The sequence below is a fragment of the Podarcis vaucheri genome, assembly GCF_965113315.1.
Source record: "Podarcis vaucheri genome assembly, chromosome: 14".
NCBI classification, from domain to species: domain Eukaryota; kingdom Metazoa; phylum Chordata; class Lepidosauria; order Squamata; family Lacertidae; genus Podarcis; species Podarcis vaucheri.
This window is the reverse complement of record NC_138752.1, coordinates 31656139-31678947: the sequence shown is the minus strand read 5'-3', so window position 1 is coordinate 31678947 and position 22809 is coordinate 31656139. Positions and strand designations below refer to the sequence as shown.

The 22809-nt window shown below is 45.7% G+C and overlaps 1 protein-coding gene across 1 annotated transcript in view; it reads left to right on the top strand.

The window, feature by feature from the left end:
• The window catches only part of RAB26 (RAB26, member RAS oncogene family), a 114429-nt gene that overhangs the window by 28396 nt on the left and 63224 nt on the right, over positions 1–22809 (top strand). The window lies entirely within an intron of this gene.

The window sequence follows — 22809 nt, the reverse complement described above, 5'->3', positions numbered from 1 at the left end:
CAAAAGAATAGCCTGACATGGGAACTCCTATGGGAAGCTCATGGGAAGAGCAAGATGGAGCTGGCCAACTCCTGTTGCTTGCCCCTTGCAGTCGGGTACCAAGTTGGAGGATGCACTTGGTGAGCCCAGCCTTCCTGAATCCAGTTGTCATCCAGATCCAGGCGTGTCAACTCTAGAGGGTGGGGGAGGTGTCATCAACCCCCTCAATATTCCTTAGCAGAGGGCTCACCTCCCCCTATGATGGAGGGGGTGGAGGAGGCCAAACCACCAAGCCAAGTTCGGCACAGCATCAAAGGCAAGCTCCTCTTGTGTGTGAGAGAGGAGGAGCCATGACCATTGAAGCTGTGCCGCACTGGGCAAGGCCACCTCCCAACAATGCACTTCCAGTGATGTGTCTTTGGTCCAAGGTGGCACCTCTGTCCAAATCTGTTGGACCACAACGTTCATCAGCCTTGGCCAGCACAGCCATATTGGACTACAACTCAGGGCATTGATGGGAGTTGTAGTCCAAAGCCTTTGGTGGGCACCAGCTTGGAGCAGCCTGGGCTAGCATCGTGGCTCATAATTGCTGAAATACTGACAGACCAACCATCCCTGAATTTGTCTGATTCTTGCTTAAAAGCCCTCTTGAACATTTGATTCTGTCAGCTATGAATTTGAGACTCCCCCCCCAACCCTGTTTTCTCCCTTTCCAATGGTTAGAGGGAGGGAGGGAGGGAGGGGGGGGAGAACCGTCTCTTTTGTGGGTGATGCCTAAAAGCATTTGATTAGAATAGCTAAAGACTGGAATCAGATGTCGTTAGGGTAATGCTCTGCGTTCATCATCATCATCGCCATAGAAACAGCCTATGATGTCAATCAGTAGAAAAGATTGGTGAGTACTTTGTCTGCTGACTGGGTAGGAAACAGCCTCCTGAATGCTGCTCTGCTTACCCATTAGGAAGGCTGAAGGAAGAAAATGAGAGGTGGGATGTAATTGCCCAGAGACAAAGCTATCAGTTGGCTGCCTTCTTCCTGCTGTCTGCCTGAGCCTCCCATCCCGCAATAGCTATTGGCTGAATGCTAGGATATCATGGAATGTTTGTTGCTGTCTCGAGGCAATTTGCTCATAAGATAATTTGAAACAGTTAAAAGCAGCAAATGTAAACAAGACTAAGTCCCTAACAAGTGGACACTTGTGGGTCTTCCCCGTTGGACCAAAAATGTCTTCAGTTGCTTCCAGAATGTGCAGGCGATACCATATTTCGACAGGAATGCTATTCCACAGAATGGGGCAGCAACCCTGAAGGCCGTGCCATGTGGGCTTCTGATATCTTTGGATCTTGGAGGAGAAACTGGAATGTAACCATCTACTCTGGGTGTAAAAAGGATGAGGTAGTTTCTCAAGTGGCCTGGTCTTGAGCTGTATATAGGGACTTCTATGTTAGACCAACACTTTGTTCACAATGCTTTTTATATGAATAATAATAATAAAACTGCTTTGATATGTAGAGGGTTTCATACAGAAAAAGAGAATAGTTTAAACTCTACAAATGTCAGTATCTTTTGTCCTTCAGAAAGGTGCAAACTGTGTTCCAGTGTAGACAAAGGCTGGTTCCTGTTGCTCTAAAAGTATGATATGTCTGCTTCCCCAGAATCTCTTATGGTATACTACTTTGTCCATGGCCAAGCAAAGCCCCCCTTAGCCAGCCTGCCTGTATTTGCATAATGTGTTTGTTCTGATGTTGTGCTATCATTTCTTGTGCTGCAGTGGACAGATTGTTCACCAGACTCCATTGCTGACTCCATTATTTACCTAGGCTAATTGGCCGCTTAATAGCATTGTTCTCATTTCACAGGCAGTTCATCCCTGTCTGCAGGGTCTTTAATTGCCAAAATAACAGCAAGTTTGTAGTTGATTGTTACAGATTGCCAGATGTGTTAAAAATCTGCATCCAGATGATTGCAGTGCCAATATCTTGTGTGAATCGCAAATGTTTTGCAAGAATGTAGGCAAGCTCTGTGGGTGGCGAGATGTCAGTTTTGTCTAGGCTTAAACCTGGTGCCCTCCAGCTCTCACCAGCACCAACAGGGGTAGGGGGTGGTAACTGGGAATTTGGACTCAGACACCCTTGCTGATCTAACCTCAAATCTCTCAGTAGTCCACCTTCTGCCCCCTCCTGCTTGGAAACCCACTATACCTTTGGTGTGAAGATGCAGGAGATTTCAGCTGGGAATGGACCCAGGTTTGGAGGAGTTGAAAGTGGCTTGAGAGAAGCTTTGCTACCCATGAGAGGCGTCCATGCACTTTTGTTCCACTGTCCCTGCTGGTCAAATAAGTGTTGCAGGTTTTTGAAGCAATGCAAGAACCTTTGAAGCTTGTTTTACCAGATACACAAATAGGCTGAATGTACATTCCTTGTGCCATAGAATTATAGAGTTGGAAGGGATCCTGAGGGTCATTCAGTCCAACCCCCTGCATCAACTGCACTCTCACTCAGAGCTTTCTCTCAAGGCATCATTTGTCTACAGCTTTCCTTGTTCTGAAACTTGCAGTTGGCCTCCCCCCCCCTTTCATTTCCAGCAGCTCTTACCCAGGCAACATTTGTGACTGCGTTCTGGATTTTACCAGCTCGCATAATGTCTGCTTTTCCAAGCTCACAAATGCACTTTTCCTGCGTGCCCCTCCCGACCTCTTACAGTCAGCAATTAATATACTTTTTATTCCTCTTAACAAAGAGATGAAACAATTCAGTGCAGCCCCATAAAGATAATTGCTGCAGAGTTTGAAACTGGCAAACTATTTTTTTTAAAGGGCATGACAATTAGTAGCAATTAAATGTGGTTCAATCACAAATGGGGCTGCTTTTTTTAAAAAAATGGCGAGAAATGAATTAAACCCCCAGCTTAAAGTAACCAACATGAATCAATTTATTCCACTTTGAGGCTCTTAAGCTAGACACACACACAAAAAGGTTTCCTGCTCTTGCAAGTGTGTGTGTGTGTGTGTACACAGAAATGAAAGTCCTTACCTCCCCAAACTACTGTCCTCCCCCACTGCCCCACTGACTTAGTTTTTCAAAGTTAGAACGTTTCCCTGCATCGTAGCCCCATTTTTTTCCTGATGGGAAAAAATAGCCACTGAGATAACTAATGTCCCAATCATAAAAGGATTTGTCTTGCCCTAGATCATCTTTGTTCAATATTAGCAGAGGAAAAATGGAAGTGGCAGGAAACTGGCATGAGGCCCCAGCTGATAATTTATTACACTCTGAATGTCAGCAGTTTGGGTGCTGAGGAAATTTGTTCATTTCTGAGACAGGTAGGTGAAAGTGAACACCCTTGAAGCTTGACATGAAGGAGGCAGGGGGGAGACTTCCTCATCTCTAAATCAGCTAGTGCCTCAACCTGGTGCCCTCTGGGTCTTTTGGACTACAACTCCCAGCCAGCATGGGAGTTGTAGTTCAAAAAGGTGTGAGGAGCAGCAAGTTGGTGAAGGCTGCTCTGAGGAGCTGAAATGGGCTTACTGAAGTGCCAGTTGTTTCTATGGTAATTGCCTGTGTGGAGATTGAATGGCTGTTTACCTACTGAAATTTCGTAACCCAGAACATATGATTATTGAAGTCGTGTGTGTGTGTGTGTTCAATTGTAGAAAATGGAGCGGAGGAGAGGCTTGCCATTTTGAAGAGGCATTTTAGTGGGCTGGATCCTTGCCAAAGAACTACTTTTTAAATTCAATTTTGTCAGAAATTATATATACAGCATGTCACAGCGCTTGGAGAAGGGGCACAATCATGAATAATAGGCTTCTCTGGTCTTGAAAGCTCTCAGTGCAAATCCAAATACCTCCTGCCAAGGGGGATGGATTGAACCTGCAAAGCTGCCAGCTACAAATCCAGAATTTTGCACCCAGTTGCCTATTCCATCACATACCTGGCTCAGCCCTTTCTTGGTGGCCCTTGCTTGTCCAAAAGATTGTAGAAAAATCCCCAGCTATTCACCTCAGGTTTATGGCTGTGACACCTGTGAAACTGACACACCTACAAGAAACTGACTTTTTGGTGTGGCAGCATCTACGGTACTCTCTGGAACTCCCTGCTTGTTGATATCAAGCAGGCCCCTTTGCTGTACAGTGGTACCTCGGGTTACATACGCTTCAGGTTACATACACTTCAGGTTACAGACTGCTAACCCAGAAATATTGCTTCAGGTTAAGAACTTTGCTTCAGGATGAGAACAGAAATTGTGCTCCGACGGCACGGCAGCAGCAGGAGGCCCCATTAGCTAAAGTGGTGCTTCAGGTTAAGAACAGTTTCAGGTTAAGTACGGACCTCCGGAACAAATTAAGTACTTAACCTGAGGTACCACTGTACTGTTTCTGACACCTTTTTTTGTTTAGGCAAGCTTTCCTGACCTTGTGGTTTTACGATGTATTTACATATTTTTAACAACTGTTGGTTTTATCTTTTATTTTGATAATGTTCTTGTGCCTGCTTGTTTTTAAAGCGTTAATGCTGCTTTCTTATGAATATTTTACACTATATTTTATGTAAACTGCTTCAGGAGGAAAGCTGCTGTTGGCCCCAGTGGGAGGCTTGCTCCCGATGCAAAACAACAACAACAAAACAGGCCTGGGAACATCTCTGGGGGTCCAAGCAGACTGAGAGCTCCATGTGTACCAAAGGGTTAAATCCTGCAAACTCCCCCTTACCCCCCCAGTAGGCTTCCATTCTGGGCCACTGCACATGCTGTTGACTCTATATAAAAAAAGAAACAACTACATGTAATTTCTACTTCATGCAGTTGCTAAGGGGAAAGTGTTGTAGGCAAAAGGTGCAAGGTTCAATCCCCAATGGTCTCTCCCGGTAAGCCTGGGAATGTGCCCCTTGCCTGAAACCCTGGAAAGTCCTTGCTGCCAGTGGCATGCAGTGAAATTGTTTGTAGGGGAACAGTTAGGGCCAGAGGTGCCGTCTTGCAAGGGTGACTGGGGGCTGACATTGAGTGTGTGAGCATCACAGCAGAAGCTTCTTGGGCTTTGGGAAGGAGGTGTCAGGTATCTGACAGGAATGCTGGAGCCCTGCTGCCTCCTCCTAAAGGGCAGGCTTTGGGAGAGTGGTGGGAGGGCTCTTGGACCTGCTTCCTACCTGTACAGTGGTACCTCGGGTTACGGACGCTTCAGGTTACAGACTCCGCTAACCCAGAAATAGTACCTCGGGTTAAGAACTTTGCTTCAGGATGAGAACAGAAATCGTGCTCCAGCGGTGCGGCGGCAGCAGGAGGCCTCATTAGCTAAAGTGGTGCTTGAGGTTAAGAACAGTTTCAGGTTAAGAATGGACCTCCGGAACGAATTAAGTTCTTAACCTGAGGTACCACTGTACTGTATAATACAGGATTGTCCTATACGTATTTCAATGTAAACTGCTATGTCCTGTACTGATATAGTTTTGTCCTGTATTTCAGGTCTTCTCTCTCTCTCTCTCTCTCTCTCTCTCTCTCTCTCACACACACACACACACACACACACACTCTACCAAGTTAGGAATCCTCTCCCAATCCATGTGTTTAAAAGGGTGTGTGAAAGGGTCGTTTAAATTTTTCTAAATTACATGCTTTTGATTTGTTTTATTTTGGCCAGCTGCTCATACAGGCTGACCCTGTCAGCTGTGGCATGATAATGTTAGTAATTTTGTTTTTGTTTTTTTTAATTTAACGACCATTTTGTTTGTAAGCCACCTCGGGACAGGGGGGGAATTTGACTGAGCTGGAATCTACAAACATATAAAAAACGCTGTGAAAATTCTTTTAATTTTTTTTTTTGAAAACTACATTGAGTTTGCCATAGCTCACTGCCGCTATCTAGTGTCACATTTGTAGATTGCACTTTACAACACACTTAAAACGTTTTATTTGCAGCTATATAGCTGAGTCCAGGGTTTGCATTTGATGTGTAAGATGCTGATGAATTTTTATGAGGACTTAAAAAAGAATGCAAACTTATGTGGAAATGTGAATTTAAGATTGGAAAAAGAAGGAACTTGAAGTTGACTGTTTTGCTGTTCCTTAGAGCCGCCCTGGGAACTTGTCGAGGGCCACCAAATATATGATTCATGTCCCTCAATCAGCATAGTGGGGTTAGCAGGTAGGCACTTTACAGGGTAGCATGTGCAAAAAAGAAGGGGAGGTCCCTGCCCCCAAAGAACTTGCAGTGAAAAGAACGAGAGAGAGAGAGAGAGAGAGAGAGAGAGAGAGAGAGAAAGCATCAGTGAAGCTGCACACACTTCAGCTCCATTTCAAGTAGTGATGGAGGTGAAGGGGGATTAGAGAATTGCAGGGGTAAAAGAGCAGGCAAGGAAGAATGGATGGACCTGTGGGAGGTCTGTGTTTACTAGGACAGACCGTCTGCAGCATTCATGCCTCTTATTTCTCCCGCTTCTCGGCTACCCACGTTCTCCTGCGTTGAGTAATCCATCGCCAGGAGAGGAGCATAATTCATCCGACCTTTTATCTGTCTAAAAGAGAAATGAAGTATTTTTAGCCTCGCCTGAAAAAGAAAAAAAAAAAGTGGCAAAACTCTGAGAAATCTGCCTGTCCTGGAGACAGTGGAGCCAACCAGCGTTCGAAACTCCCATTGTTCTAGGCGCATTTTGCAACAGGGAATTTCATTAGCGTGAGCAGTTTCTGAGCTCTGGGTGCAGTACTGCACCTAAGATTTTAGATTAAAACTGCAGAGTGGAAGGAAAGGAGGACCCTTTTCTGCCTCCCTACTTCCAGCCACTCTCTGAAGACTGGAGAAGAGACCCTCTTAAGAATATTAGGGGGGCGGGCAGGGGGAGCATGGCTTTGTTTTTTGCAGTATTCAGATGAGGACTAGACTATGTGAAAAATGAACATAAGATTTTAGCTGCAGTTCATTCATTTTCAGCTTTGTATTCTTGTTATAAAAAAGTGTGCCTAGACATTCCGTTGTTGTGCCCATAACTTAGGTTTAAGGTTCCTTTTAGCTGCTAGCTTCTATATAGGTAACGGTAAAGGACCCCTGGACGGTTGAGTCCAGTCAAAGGCGACTAAGGGGTTGTGGTGCTCATCTCGCTTTCAGGCCAAGGGAGCCAGCATTTGTCCACAGACAGTTTTCCGGGTCATGTCGCCAGCATGACTAAACCACTATTGGCACACGGAGGGCTGTGGTGAGTGCCAGAGCGCACAGAAATGCTGTTTACCTTCCCGCCGCAGTGCTACCTATTTATCTACTTGCACTGGAATGCTTTTGAACTGCTAGGTTGGCAGGAGCTGGGACAGAGCAATGGGAGCTCACCCCGTCATGGGGAGTCGAATCTCCGACCTTGATCAGCAAGCCCAACATGCCACTTTTTCTCTTGAGCACACAGCCTAAAGAAGAGTCCTATGTGACGCAAAGTCTTGCTTCCCACATTTTAGATGCCGGCTAGTCTCAGTGATGCTCTTCCTTGCTTAATTTCTTTCTCCATGCTCACAAAGTTATTTGGGGAAAGTGGTGATGAAGCTGTATTGTGGTATAAACAAATCTCTTTCTGTTATTAGGTCCCTTGATCTTTCTTTCTTTTTAAAAGAAAAGGTCGGGATATACACATTCTGAATAAATTAAAAGAATGATAAATATCATGGCAAACTTGCATGCATGTCAGTAAAATGGATTGCCTTCAAGCATAGAAATAGGACTTCAAGCATGGCATTGAGATTCCTGGTATTTTTAGAGGGCATTAGAATATCACTGGAGGTCAGTGGGAACTTCGGTTTGGAGAAATGCAAGATAGCAAACTGTGCTTGAAGGTAGCATTGGGTGGGCAAATCTATCATGGTTTTTTTAAAGTCCTCATGGAATTTTTTTTCAGCATTTTACTTTGAATTTCTCCTAATATAGTGCATTTTGGGGGCTATTTTCAGTGGCACATGCATTTTTGTACACATGACCTGGCTGGAAAGCTGTGCTGCATAGTTTGTAAAAGTGCAGATTTTGAAGAAGTTTGCAGATTGGTGTGGAAAGTGCTGCAAGTTCTCCTTTGGATGCAAATGGATTTGAATTCCTCCCCCATCTCTCTGCTTGAGGAGCTGCATTTGGGAGTCATTTGGGTGAGGGAGTAGCTATCTCCCCCTTCCTGGACTGGCCATAGTTCATCAGTAGGCTACCTTCTTTGCAGAAGGTCTCGTGTTCAGTCTTTGGCATCTCCAGGTAAGGCTGTACCTGTTTGAAACCTTGGAAAGCCACTGTCAGGCAGTGGCAACAAGGCTGAGTTAGATGGACTCTGTATAAGGCAGATTGCAAGGTCCTTTTTTAAAAAATCAGACCTTACGGTAATTCTGAACCATGAGGACTGGAATCTTGCTTTATTTTTAAGGGAGTAGCTCTGTGGTCCCCTTCATGAATCACTGCCTTGCCGTGGTGAAGGGGCTTGAATAACTCAGAGAAGCTATGAGCTATGCCGTGTAGGGCCACCCAAGATGGACAGGTCTTAGTGGAGAGTTTTGGCGAAACGTGATCCACCTGGAGCAGGAAACAGCTGGACCATAAAGAAGGCTGATCGCCGAAGAATTGATGCTTTTGAATTATGGTGCTGGAGGAGACTCTTGAGAGTCCCATGGACTGCAAGAAGATCAAACCTATCCATTCTTAAGGAAATCAACCCTGAGTGCTCACTGGAAGGACAGATCATGAAGCTGAGGCTCCAATACTTTGGCCACCTCATGAGAAGAGAAGACTCCCTGGAAAAGACCCTGATGTTGGGAAAGATGGAGGGCACAAGGAGAAGGGGACGACAGAGGATGAAATGGTTGGACAGTGTTTTCGAAGCTACCAGCATGAGTCTGACCAAACTGTGGGAGGCAGTGGAAGACAGGAGTGCCTGGCGTGCTCTGGTCCATGGGGTCACGAAGAGTCAGACACGACTAAACGACTAAACAACAACAACAAAGCTCTGTGGTAGAGCATCTGCTGTGCATGCAGAAGGTTCTGGGTTCAATCCCTGCCATCTCCAGGTAGGAATGGGAATGTTCCCCGTTTGAACCCTTGGACAGCCACTGCCAGTCAGTGCAGTAGTAGACAATACTGAGCTAAACAGGATGGTGGTCTGGATTTGGTATATGACAACTTCCTCTGTTCCTATCCATTCGTGGCAGCTGAGTTTCCAGCGCTTCTGAACATTTGCTTTGTTCTAATAAAAGCCCTTATTTAACTGTCCCCACGAATGAGTAACGTTCCTGTTTTCAGTCTTCGTTCCGCACCCCTCTTCTTTCAAAAACACACACAAATGTTCAGGTTTCACAGAGCGCAGGCTGCCTTATCTCTCACTCCCCATCCCTCATTCCCAGCCGTGATGTTTCTAAGTCCAAATGCCATGCTGGGGAGACAGGAGGCCTTTTCCATTTCCAGCTTTGCTTACACTGCCGTCTCCACGGCAACTGCTCAGCCTCACTTCCGCCACAGCAACAGGCCCTTGGACAGATTCATCGCTCTGAGTGACAGCCTTGCACGGTGACTCCTGTTGGGACAGGGCAGAAAAAGCCTTTGTTATGTCTGCACCATTCGTGTTGTGGCTTGGGTCTGGCAAAAAAAGATAACAAATAGATGAATAGATTTTCATTTTCTCTCCATCGCATCTGGTCTTATTTTGGGGGTTTTCAGGGCAAAATATTAATCATTCACATTTAATTAATATCGTTTTTTAAAATGCACCACATTCACATCATGGCTGTGCACAGTGGAACTACCTGCCACTAGAAGTTGAGCAGGAGTCACCCTTACTTGCTTCCAGAGCTCTTTTTCTGAAAATTTAATATTCAGACATGCTTTCTGAACCTGATATTCTTTTACTGAAGTATTTGATGTTTTAAACATTTTTATTTTAGTATTATGCTTCTACATTGCATACCAATGCAATATTTTATATGGAAGAGAGGTCTATACATATTTAAACAAAACAAACAAACAAACAAATAAATATTTTACCAAATTATTAAACAGAATAAATAATAAATGATGTATTAAATTTATATTCCGGTTTTTCAAACTCTGAAGGTTCCTAGGGTGAAACAGAAATTATATAATATAAAGGCTATTAAATAGTGATATAAACCATTTACCATATCTTTATCTACCCTCCTACCAATCTTAGCTATATAACATTGGATTGTAGCAAACTGAGTTTTTCTCGGGAGTAGACCCATTGAAAAGAATGAACCCCAATGAGACATTACGAACAGTGTCCCAAGCAATGTCATTGCCTAACAAAAATAGGTATTTTCTTAGCTGCTTTGTAAAAGTAAATAATGTAGGAGGCAACTGGTTTGTTTTTTGTGGCGGCGTGGGGGGGGGGAGGAAATTCTATGTATTGCTGTATGGATATATTGATGGAATTCCTTTTCTGCAGTGAGCTCAGCTCCATTTTATACTCACAACAACACAAGGAGGAAGGTCGAACTGGAGATGGCTTCCAAGAAGATCTGGTTGGCTGCTAAATTCTGCCAGAAGTTTTTTCCACCTCAGTTAGCCCCTGACTGCTGAGGCTTTTCGATGTTATATTGTTGGAATGTCAAAGGATGGTGGAATCTGGGGCTCTGAGACCTTTTGGCCTGGGCTTTTAAAATATTTTAAAATAATTATGCTCCATCAGCCAGCCGCCTTTGAAAACACATTAGAATACTGATTAGGGTGGAAAGCATTTTGAGAGTGCAAGAGAATCAAATGCATTAAGAGACCGGTGAGATCAAGGAGATTTCTGTGGGCACCAGGGCAAGAGTGATGGAAATGTCAAATGGGAGGGGTGAGTGTTTTTTGGGGAGGAGAGGGAACTGACAAAAGGTGACATTAGAAATAACAGAGGGTCTGTGTCCTATAGGCAATCTGCCATGTACATTGTTGGCATCCGTCTATCTCAAAAGACAATGGAGTGCGCCTCTGGGGACGAAGTCAAACAGTGGGAGAATCACAGCACCTGCTGTGGCTGCAGAGACCAGTAACTCGTAACTGCTGTCTCCTATGTTCTTTTTGCTGCATTAGCCGCACCAAAATGACCTCTCTGGGATGCAGGCCTGGGCAGTGTGTATGTAGGTTCTGGGCTGCTGTGGTCCAAAGTAAATGAGAGCAATACATTTGGCACCAGCTTGACTGCAGGACTAGCTGGAAGGAGGCGTACAAAATTCCATCCAACCACCTTAGGGACTCCACTCCAGTTTTGTGTAGGGTTTACTCCTTACCCTTTTATTCTTCCAAAGATGTCCTGCAAGACAGTGGGTATTGATTGTTCCTCAGGGTTTACTGCTGAAGTTTTTACAATTAAACCTCGAAACTCAAACGTAATCCGTTCTGGAAGACCGTTCGACTTCCAAAACGTTTGAGTTCTGAGGTGCGGCTTTTGATTGGTTGCAAGAGCTTCTTGCACTCAAGCGGAAGCCGTGTTGGACGTTCGAGTTCCGAGGAATGTTCAAAAACCAGAACACTTACTTCCTGGTTTTGGGCATTTAGGAACCGAAACATTCGGCAATGGAGCCGTTCGAGTTCCAAGGTTTGACTGTATGTCAGATGAGTATAGCTGCAAGGCAGCACAGGTTTAGCATCAGAGTTTTCATTCTCCAAGATGGGCTACCTTCCCTGGCTGATGAGCTCCATCTGCCCCTCACTTCCGTCTCTACAGCATGTGCAGAAACCACCTTATCGACGGTTGGACCCACAATTCGTCTCGTCTGCTCAATCCGCCAGAATCTGTGTTCACATGTAGAGGAAGTTCATGTGTATTATTTGAAGTAATTTTTAATGTACAATTTCCATCCTAGCAGAATCCCCCTTTTGTAGAATGCCCTCTCTGGTGGTGAGGTATGCCTGTCTCTCTCATTATTAACTTCCAGGAGGAATTAAAAAACATTCCCTTCCCTTCAACATTCAGCATTTGATGGTTGAAAGATAGCTGTTCCTGGAAACCGTGGAAATTATTAGCCTTGAGAGTTTTACCTGTTTTGGTTTTTTTAGCTATGTTAATTTTTAAAAAATATATATTTATTTTATTTTAAATACAGTGGTACCTTGGGTTACAAATGTAATTCGTTCCGGAGGTCCGTTCTTAACCCGAAACTGTTCTTAACCTGAGGCACATTTTCGCTAATGGGGCCTCCCACTGTCGCTGCTCTGCCAGCACGTGATTTCTGTTTTCATTCTTGGGCAAAGTTCTCAACCCGAGGTACTACTTCCAGGTTAGCAGAGTTTGCAACCTGAAGTGTTTGTAACCCGAGGTACCACTGTATGTTTTTTTTATTTTAAATTCTGTTGCTTTACCACATTTGTGTTTGCTAACTTGGACTGTTTTTGAGAGGAAGGGCTTGAACCCAAGTTGTTAAGTGCCTTGCAAATTAATACCAGAACCTTGAACCTGGTCCTGGAGTGTATGGGCACCCAGCACAAGCTTTTGAGCAGAGGTGTGATGTGCTGCCAATAGTCTGTCCCTATCAATAATCTAGCCACAGCGTTTTGCACCAGGGGGATCCTCTGGACCAGGCCCCCAAGGGCAGTGCATTACGGTAATCAAGTCTTGAGGCTGCTGGTTATTACCCACACCTTTTCAATAAGGACACTGCAACCTGAAAGATGAGAGAGTATCTTTTTGTTTTAAGGTGACAGTGGAATCTTTAAGAAAACTGACCCTTGTGCCTTTTTCCTGCACTGATGCAGAATTTCAAGAGTGTGCACAGCCCTGTTCTTAATTTACAATTCAGAACAGTTCCCCAGAGGACCTTTAAGGAGAAAGAAAGACTCACTTGGGATGCAGCTGGGAATGAGCAGCAGCTCCTCTACATCCTCCCTTCATCTTCAGAGGCCTGGCGCAGTTCATCTCTTGCCAAGGAATGGACCTTCAGCACATAACTGATGCTTCAAAGCTTGCACCAGTTGCCCTTACATTACTGGGCCAGATTCAGTATTCTTGTATTCATCTGCAAGGCCCTTAATGACTTGTGTTCAGGATAACTTAAAGACCTCTTATTCCTTAAATCCCTGCCCAGTGGCTGAGATCTTTGGAGAAATATCTGCTAGTGGGTTCAGGAGCACAGCAGCTGAGCGTTCAGCATTGTGGGGCTAATTCTATGGAAACTCCTGGCTTGAGACAGACCCCCTTTTCCTGTTGTACTTCTGGCACTTGACAAAGACCTTTCATAAGAACCTATGAAGAGCCTGCTGGATCAGGCCAGTGACCCATCTAGTCCAGCATCTTGTTCTCACAACAGCCAACCAAATACCCCCAAGGGAAACCCACAAGCACAAGAGAGTCCTCTCTCCTCCTGCGGTTTCCAATAATTGGTATTCAAAAGCATCACTACCTCTAACTGCATAGTGACCATGGCTAATAGGCTAATTTCCTATTTCAGCGGGCGCTTTAAGGAAGTGCTTCAGTTTTTAGGATTAGTTTTAATGGAGCATGCCCATCGTATTCATCCTTATGCACACAGCGCTTAGAAACTTTGCTAATCAGGTATATAAACTTTGGTTTATAAATAGCTTGCTTAAACGAATAAATGAACTTTGTAAATGAACGATTCCTCCATCTGATCCTGCCCTCTGCCCTCCTCTTGCTTTCCTGGATTCAGATTAAGTATCTCTCTCGGTATGTGTCTTAATACCTACCTTCCGAGAGTATTAAAGTGTCAAGGAGATTTAGGATGGGGTCTGCACGCTCGCTGCTTGCTTCCCATATCACGTTCACCTGTTGTCGCCCCTTCCTTCTGCATTTGTCAGACTTGCTCTTCAAGTTCCCTTAGCAACGATGTTGTTTCTTGGTTTCGTAGGGAGGCTCCTCCCCCTCCCCTTTTCCATTAGTTTTTTTTAGCCTCTAAGAGGTAAAGGCTGGAAAGTAAGGAAACCAGATATTTTATTTTCAGTGTTAATGACCACAGTCATCACATTGCTATTTCAAGTAGCTTTGGGTGCATTTCGTGAAGCAGAGCCCAATGAAAATGATGTCCAGGGTAGGGAATTGGAGCTTCCGAGCTTTTTCAACCCATGAGAATATGTGGAAATCAACTGAGAAGGGCGTCACAAAGTACCCATTTTACAGAAGGAAAACTGACAATGTTCTGCAGGTTGCTTTCCCCAAATGGACATCTACACCCCAACATATAAAAATAGACAAAACAGGCAATCCTCATTAAACAACCTCCCTTAAGTTATATAAAAAAATGGAGGTTTGAGAGACCTCAGTGAAACAACATCCGTAAGAATAACCTGACCCTCCTGTGGTTTCAGAGCATTTCTGCCTCTAATATTGGTGGCAGAGCATAGACATCATGGCCTTTGTTAGCGCTCTCCTCCATGAATTTCTCTGATCTTATCTTGAAACCATCCAAGCTGGTGGCCATCATTGCCTCCTGTGGGAGCAAGATCCATAGCTGAACCGTGTTCTTCCATAATTGAACTATGCAATGTATTTTTTTTGGGGGGGGTTGAGCATCCTGTACACCTCCCTTTCCCCACCTGGTGGTCTCCATATGTTTTTGACTGCAACTCCCCTCAGCCACAGCCACAACTCCAGTGCTGGCAGAGGCTGATGGGAGTTGTAGTCCAAGACATCTGGAAGGCACCAGATTGGTGACAGTAACTGTACCCCTTGCCCTGCACAGTTAATGCCAAAGCTGGCTCCGGGCATTTGACAGAGGCTTTTGAAAAATGATGGGCTTATTTTTGTACGCCTGTTGCTCCATTCTTTAGCAAGAAAGGATTTCAGGCTGATTTGAGGTTGTTTTGACAACACCACTCGCCACCTTTTGGAGGGTTTCTTTTTGCACTTTAGTAAAAGCATGTTTGGAGCTGGCATTGCGTGGATGATTGACAGCTTTGGAGGCTGGGTGGTCTTTTATGTGCCACTCATTCCTTCATTCGTTGGCAGAAAAAATAGGGGTTGCTTCTCTTTTTCCCTGCTAGGAAGCCATTCTTTTGGCAACAGAGCTTTGAATGTCCTGCCATTCAACCCAAGCTCTGGATTTGATATTGGACACCCTGAAATTCTTCTTTGCAATGAGTTTCTTATCCTCGTGACTGGGAAGGTGAGGCTTTGAAATACAGTGGTACTTCGGGTTAAGAATTTAATTCGTTCTGGAGGTCCGTTCTTGAGGCCCGTTCTTGACCTGAAACTGTTCTTAACCTGAGGTACCACTTTAGCTAATGGGGCCTCCCACTGCTGCCAAGCCGCCGCCATGCGATTTCTGTTCTCATCCTGAAGCAAAGTTCTTAACCCGAGGTACTATTTCTGGGTTAGCAGAGTCTGTAACCTGAAGCATCTGTAACCTGAGGTACCACTGTTAATCTTCAGAATCAAACAGAATCTAAACGGGACGTGAGTAGGATACCCAGTCATGGGGAGATGGTGCTTTCGTTATGTCCTTGTCCTTCCATGTGGCTTAAGAGAAACAGCATCAAACCTATAAAACAGCTATACAGTAGGTAAGGGCATCATCCTGGCTCCCTCCAAAAACCAAGAACAGCTGCACTTATCTGCAAGCAAATAAGTGAACTTGTACTATAGCTATCAAATGATGCAAACTTGGGTGCTAGGAAGGAGCAGAATCTAGTCCAAGTGCTTCTTTCAATGCAAAGGAGTAGCAATAATAAATCTGGTCCAAGAACAAAAGCCCCAGAGTTCAGGAATGCAAGAGACTGGACAGGAGCTGCAAAGTTGTTCCAACGAGTTTCTCCACCTACATGCCAAGCTTTTAAGCAGAGGTGGAAAATGTCCTGCTAATTGAATCATAGAATCATAAAATTGTAGAGTTTGAAGGGACCCTGAGGATCAGCTAGTCCAACCCCCTGAAATGCAGGAATGTGCAGCTGTCTCATATGGGGATCAATCCTGCAACCTTGGTGTTATCAGCACCACTCTCTAACCAACTGAGCTAATGGTGAGAATCCCTGTTCCTGTGGGAATTCCTGGCCTGCAGGTGGGTGCTCCGCCTTGGGGGATTGAGCCTCCTCTTTGCTCTGCTCCTCTTGGGAGACAGTGCCAGACCCCCTCCCCCTCATGAATCCCCCACTCTGTCAAAAAAAGTCACATCCCTGAGTCTTCGTTGTCATCCACCAGCAGAGAAGCAGCAGCCCCTTGGTCTGTCACCTTGTTTGTAACTCTGGAGAGGGGACTTCATCAGGAGGTCTCTGCTGTGTAGTTTTATCCCCCCTTCTTCTCTTTCATCACCCTCAAATGCCCCACCAGAGTGGTCAGAAGGAACTGTGACACTTCTTGATACTCCAGTTTTTGTAGTTTTGAGCAGGCAGCAAAAAATGTTCTGTGGCGTGGGACTCTCAAGTGCTTGGTGGGACACCTTCCTATGCTATTGAGCTGCCTTTGGCCATATGCAGACTTGAGAAGGGCTGTAGCTCAGTGGTGGAGCACCTGCTTCATCTGCAGAAGGTCCCAGGTAAGTCTGGGAGAGACTCTTGCTTGAAATGCTGGAGAGCTGCTGCCAGTCAATGTGGGCAGTATTGAGCTAGATGGATCAATGGTCTGACTCAGTATTAGGCAGCTCCATATGGAGGGGCTAGCCCATCTCTCCTTCCCAGCTAGGCAGAGGGCATGGGGGGAGCCTGTTCATTCACGTGATACTTTTGTTGGTGTGTGTGTTCAGAGGCAGGAGGCTTTGGAGTGGAAGATCCTCTTGCTTTGATGTCAGTGGGTCGTTCTGTCATGCTTCCTTTGGACTTCCTAAGCTGCTTAATTGGGAACTCGTTTCCCAGGCAGAAAAACCAGCCTCTTGCACTGGTTGCTGCCGTGGAGCCTGGTGATGGTGCCAGCTGTGGGATGATAAAAGCTATTATGGGATGTGCCACTCCCGCTTACGAGTTGAATGAGAGGGGTACTTGAACAGAAGAATGAACACAATTTTTCTTAATGCCGCTCCACTGCCAAGAAAAAATTATAAATTGACAACATGTGAAATTCATGCAGCATTGGATACAAAGCTTTAAAAACCTCACGTTGAGTTAAATTGCAAAACCTCGTTTAGCGGGAAGGAAGGAATTAGCAGATGTCCTACTCTGTGCCAGGAAATGCGCTTGGCAACTAATTCCAAGAGCCTGGAATGGCGCCTTATCTTTTCACGCAGATGCTCAGCTGACCTTTCATCATATTTCACGTGCGCCCTTCCCAAAAGCTTCCATGGATCTGATACTCGGTCACCTGCCATCATTGGCTGCCCAGAACTTAGTGTGCCAGGAGGAGATGGATGGGTGTTTTGCAAAGTCCACCTACTGTTTCTTAAAGCTGCTGCGTCAGGTTGCGAGGTGGAGGCTGCCGTTTTCCTGGAATCTTGGCAGCTTATGGACTCCTAACCCCCGTAAACCTGTAAGCTAATAACTAGCTTGGCCCCACCACCATCCTATAAAAGCTGTACCTGGCTCTGTTTACTCAGAGGGGAGCTTCAAACGGATCAAAGCCAGGAACTTTAATTAAAATGTATCTTGACATTTTGATAGCTTGCGGTCCGGGCATTAGCATTCATGAAAATTCATACTCCCAGAGTTGTTTTTTCTTCTTCCCTAGTATGAATCTGAGCACTGCAGCCTCAGAGAAGCAAAGCAAAAATAATGGTTTCCGAGAAACGTTTTTATTCTAGTTAACATTTTTATTATCACACCATGCCTCGCTTTTCTTCTCTCTGTCCTCTCCGCCATCCATCTTGCATGGAGCTGGCTAATGATTCTTTTCTTGCCGTGGTTCACAGTGAGCAGGAGGAGAGTTGGGTGATTCCAGGACATTCCCCAGCATCTTTGCATGGGACTTTTAGGTTGGGGGGGGGAGTGAAAAGAATTTGCCGAACCTTTTCTGAATGCAATGCAACTAGGGCCAGCCCTGATGTGAAGCTGAATTGGTGAGCGCCCAATACAGTGGTACCTCAGGTTAAGTACTTAGTTTGTTCCTGAGGTCTGTTCTTAACCTGAAACTGTTCTTAACCTGAAGCACCACTTTAGCTAATGGGGCCTCCTGCTGCCACCGCGCCGCTGGAGCCCGATTTCTGTTCTTATCCTGAAGCAAAGTTCTTAACCTGAAGCACTATTTCTGGGTTAGCGGAGTCTGTAACCTGAAGCGTATGTAACCCGAGGTACCACTGTATACCTCTACACAGGACAGGTTGATTTGGGTGGTTGAATCCAACCTTAAGTTTGGTTCTCCCCACTTCCACATCTATTGGCGATATTTTTTAAAGCCTCATGAAAATTCATCAGCATTTTAGGCCAGATTTCTCCCCAAAAATACATTGGACTTTTTTTTTTTGTATGCGATGTTGTCTAGTGCGCAAAGCCATATTTTCTTCCCAACTGGATGTTGTTTTCACTAACCTGCTCGGGTTTTGTGCATACCTCAGCACAGGGACTGCATTTTTATACCCATTACCTGGCACTGAGCAGCACCGCAAGATTCAGAGTGCTGCAAATTCCGATGGGTGACTATGTTTCAGATTGTTTTGGAATGCGCCAGTTAAACAGGTTTGCCTTTAAATGCAGACTTGATTGAATTTCCCCACCATCCCTACTTAAGAGACCTTTCGGTTGCCCGAAAACGTGCACCAGAGAGCTGGCGCTTAGGCTTAAAAAGGTGGCAGCCGGAGCAGCTTTTAAACTGTTCCCTGAGGGGACGGCTGAGAGGATCTGGAAGCATCTGGTCTGTCATGAATAATTCCTATAATGATGAAGGTGAACATGGTTTGGTTGCCTAAATGGGGATGAGAATAGAAATGGGCTATGGGAGTCCATATGGAAGATAGGACCATAGGGCTTCTTCAGGAGGGGCAACACCAGGAACCAGCCCCTCCTGCAGCGCAGCATTGAGCAACGCCAGGACCCATCAAGACCATCCTCCTCTTCCCACTGTAACCTGGCTAAAGTGTTCAAAATTTCCTAGGCGCCAGGCAGTTTTACAGCTTGGCATGGTCTAATTGCGACCAATTTGAGATGCATGGCAACTGGGACGCAAGAATAAAACTGCTGCCCTTTGCACCACAACGTGAGCCACCTGGGTGGCACTGCAGGCGGCACTAGAGTAAGGTTACCAAACGTCCCTATTTCCTGGGGACAGTCCCCAGATTTACAAATCAGTCCCCATACAAAATCCATTGAAGTTGATTCATTAAAAAAAATCTGGTAACCTTACACTAGAGTGCAAATGGTGCCTGATGCGACTCACGAGTAAAATTGCTAACAATTCTTGCTGCCACCCCCCCCAATTGCGACTAGACATTCTGCTGTGGCGACTGCAGCTTTTGTTTAAGTTGCCTTTTGGTGAAATCTGAGTTTCTAACACTGCGTGGCAGGGGTGCCAACTTGAATAAAATATTGGGGGACCCAGGTACGCCCTGCCCCGCGTAATCAATCACAAGGCATGGCAAACAGACACAATTTGAGAGGCAGTGCCCATCAACTTTGGGGGGAACGTTTGCATGGTAGGTTTAAGCGCCTAGTCCACAACAACTGACAATTATCCCAAAGAACCTGACTTGGCAGTGACCTCAGCTCTTTTTTCTGGAACTGCACTCAGGGGAGTCGAGTTAAGCATGAATATGGACAACTTTACTCTCAAAGTTGTCCCAGTAAAGTCGTCCCAAGAGGCCTCCTGAGGGCTCCAAAATTGCTACCCTTTGGACGGACACACACACACAGAATTCCACCCAGCTTGTTTACAGGGTGCTGGTCATGCCCCGCACTATTCACAGAGAGTTTTACGCAGCAAAATAAATCGCTCCTGGCCTGGTTTCCTCCTCCGTTATGTAATGCCTCCAACCCATCGCCTCTGCATGTTGACCCTTTGGGAAATCATGCTTGGAAATAAACGAGGCCAGGAGGAGCACCTCTTTTTCCTTGGCCAAAAAAGGAGCCACGTGGCCTTATGAATTATTTATCCCTCCCTCCCTCCTTCCTTCCTTCCCTCCCTCCCCCCCCAAGAGTTTTTTTCCACCCTCCTGTCAATTTCCAGCAATGCCTCGTTTAAGAGGAAGTGCACAAACATTTGTGTGTTTTTATTATGGAAGGAACTTCTGTATGGTTGACTAGGTAGGGAACAAAAAAGTTCATCTTGCTGAGGGAAGGGGCACCCAAGGGATCTGCATGGCTAGGAAATGAGCTTTCAGAGCATCTCAAGGCAGTTCCTGGTGCCCCAAACCAACAGAGACACCCCCCCCCAGCTGTCTTCTAGGGTGAGCTGCTGTTCTCCCTCAGTGTGGAGAAGCTGGGAAGGTTAGACCATATAAGATATCTCTCTCCCTCTGGCACACCTTACCTATTTGGGGTTGTGAGGATGCTTTGCCAGCCCCTCCTCCAAGTCTTGGTTTTGTGGTGCAAAGATCAGAGAGCGGAGGTGGCTTCTTCTCCCTTTGGGTCTTTAGAAGCCCCACTGGAGAGACAGTGTGGTCTAGTGGTTAGAATGTCCGACTAACTGCCAGGAGACCAGGGTTCAAATCCCCACTCTACTCTCTGGGTGACCTTGGGCCAGTCACAGCTGCTCTACCTAACCTACCATGCAGGGTTGTTGTGGAGATGAAATCATAGAATTGTAGAGTTGGTAGGGACCACAAGGATCTTCTAGTCCAATACCCTGCAAAGGAGGAATCTTTTGCCCAACGTTGGGCTCGAACCCATGACCCTGATATTAAGATGAATGAGGAGGGGGAGGACCATGTAGTTCACCCTAACTTCCTTTGGGGGGAAAGATGGGGTGTCAATGCGATGCAATGCAATGCAATGCAATGCAATGCAATGCAATGCAATGCAATGCAATGCAATGCATAGGTATTCAGGTAGGGATGCTGCCTGGGGTTAGTGGCCAACCAAGAATGATCCTTCCAGTATTTGTTTCAATGAATTTGAGGCTCTTTGAGCCAATGGTGACATTCAGGCAGCCCTTGGATGGCTGCCATGCTCTAGGAACACAGGAAGCTGCCTTATAGCAAGTCAGAACAATGGTCCATCTAGCTCTTCAGGGATTGAGGCAGGGGTTTCTCCCCAGCCCTACCTGGAGAAGTCGGGGAGTGGATCTGGAGTCTTTGGCATGCAAGGTACATGCTCTGTCCCAGAGCTACATCCCTTCTCTTTAGTAACTGTACCAAATCAGACGAATGGTCCATCCATCAGCATCATCTGCACTGACAGGTAAAAGCTCTGCAGGGTTTCAGGGAGAAATATTCCCAGCCCTACTTGGGGATGAGACCTGCAGATGCCCTAACACTGAGCTCCACCCCCTTTTCTCTTGTTATTTCACCATAATGTCCAGACCAGCCTTCATCCCACTCTTGGGCTCTTATTAGATTTATTGCCCAGTCCTTCACCAGAAGGTGCTAGGGCAAGTTCCAGCAAAATAAAATGCAGTATTCAAAACAAGATCCTGGTGAATTGTAGCTCTTTGAGTAGGAAACTACAGTTCCCATTATTCTTTGGGGGGGGGTCTTGCACTTTCCATGTGCATTAGATGTGCCATAAATGTGGGGTGTGGATCTGCCCCTTGACAGTTTAAAACTAACCACAGTTTAAAACGAACCCATCAGCCTCAGCCAGCACAGCCAGACTCCCATCACCCCGGCATCATGAAGCTGGCTGATGGGAGTTGTAGTCTAAAACATCTGGAGTGCACCAGGTTTGTGGAGGCTGGTTGAACTAACCAGAACACAATGCATTATGGTAAATCAATGTGCTGCATGTTAAGAATATAAGAAGAGCCCAAAGGGGGGGCCAATCTAGTCTAGCATCCTATCCTCACAGTGACCAAACAGATGCCCCAATGGGAAACCCACAAGCCAGACCAGAGCACTAGAGCCCTCTCCCCTCCTGTGATTTCCAGCAACTGGTATTCAGAAGCATTGCTGCCTCTGACTGTGGATTCAGAGCATCGCCACCCTGACTAGCAGCCACCGATAGCCTTCTCCTGCATTGTGTTCTCTTCTACCTCAGATCAATGGCTGGCAATGCCTGGCACACATGATGTTCTGTCATCCGTTGTGTTCAAGCAAGCAGGTTGGCGAGTGAGCGAGCAGCGGCCATCAAGTGACTCCATGTTTTGCCGAAATGCCTGGTTAAGCTTGTGCTAGAAAGCCTTTGCGATCCACCCAATTTCCTCTTGATTTCTTCAGCCTCCAATTTAAGCCTGCCTGGGATGGGATGCTTGCCAGTTCCAAGAAAAAAAATTGCTGTTTCTTCTCTCCCCTCCCCCAACTTTCTACTTGCTTGGATTCTTTGTGCAAAACCCCAGGCTTTTGGGGAAGCTAAGGAGGTGAAGAAAGGAGACCAGGGACCATAACACTCTGGGTGCTCAAGCCCCCGCTTTTCATACAGCTCCAGTAAAACTGTCAGGTTTGTACCCTTCCTGTGGCTTCATGTGTATCAATTCTCACCCTAGCAAAGAATTATGAGGGTCTGGGGTCTATTCCAGTCTCTGGCTTTGTACACACCATGCATTTAAAGCACTTTCCCCCTAACTTTCCCCCACTCCAAGAATCCTGGGACCTGTAATTCACCCTACACAGAGCTATAATTCCAGGCACCCTTAACAAACAATAATTATATGGGGACGGGGGGACGGGACTACAGTGGTACCTTGGTTTATAACCATAATCCGTTCCAGAGGTCTGTTTGTAAACTAAAACAGGTTGTAAACCAAGGCACATTTTCGCCAATGGGGCCTCCCAAAAAAAGTTGTTCATAATAAAAAAGGGTTGTAATCCAAAAAAAGGTTGCAAACTGGGACACGCACATCCGGGTTTGACGTGTTTGTAATCCAAAACATATGCAAATCAAGGTACCACTGTATGTGCTTTAAATGTATGATTTGGCTATGACTTGCCTTTGTA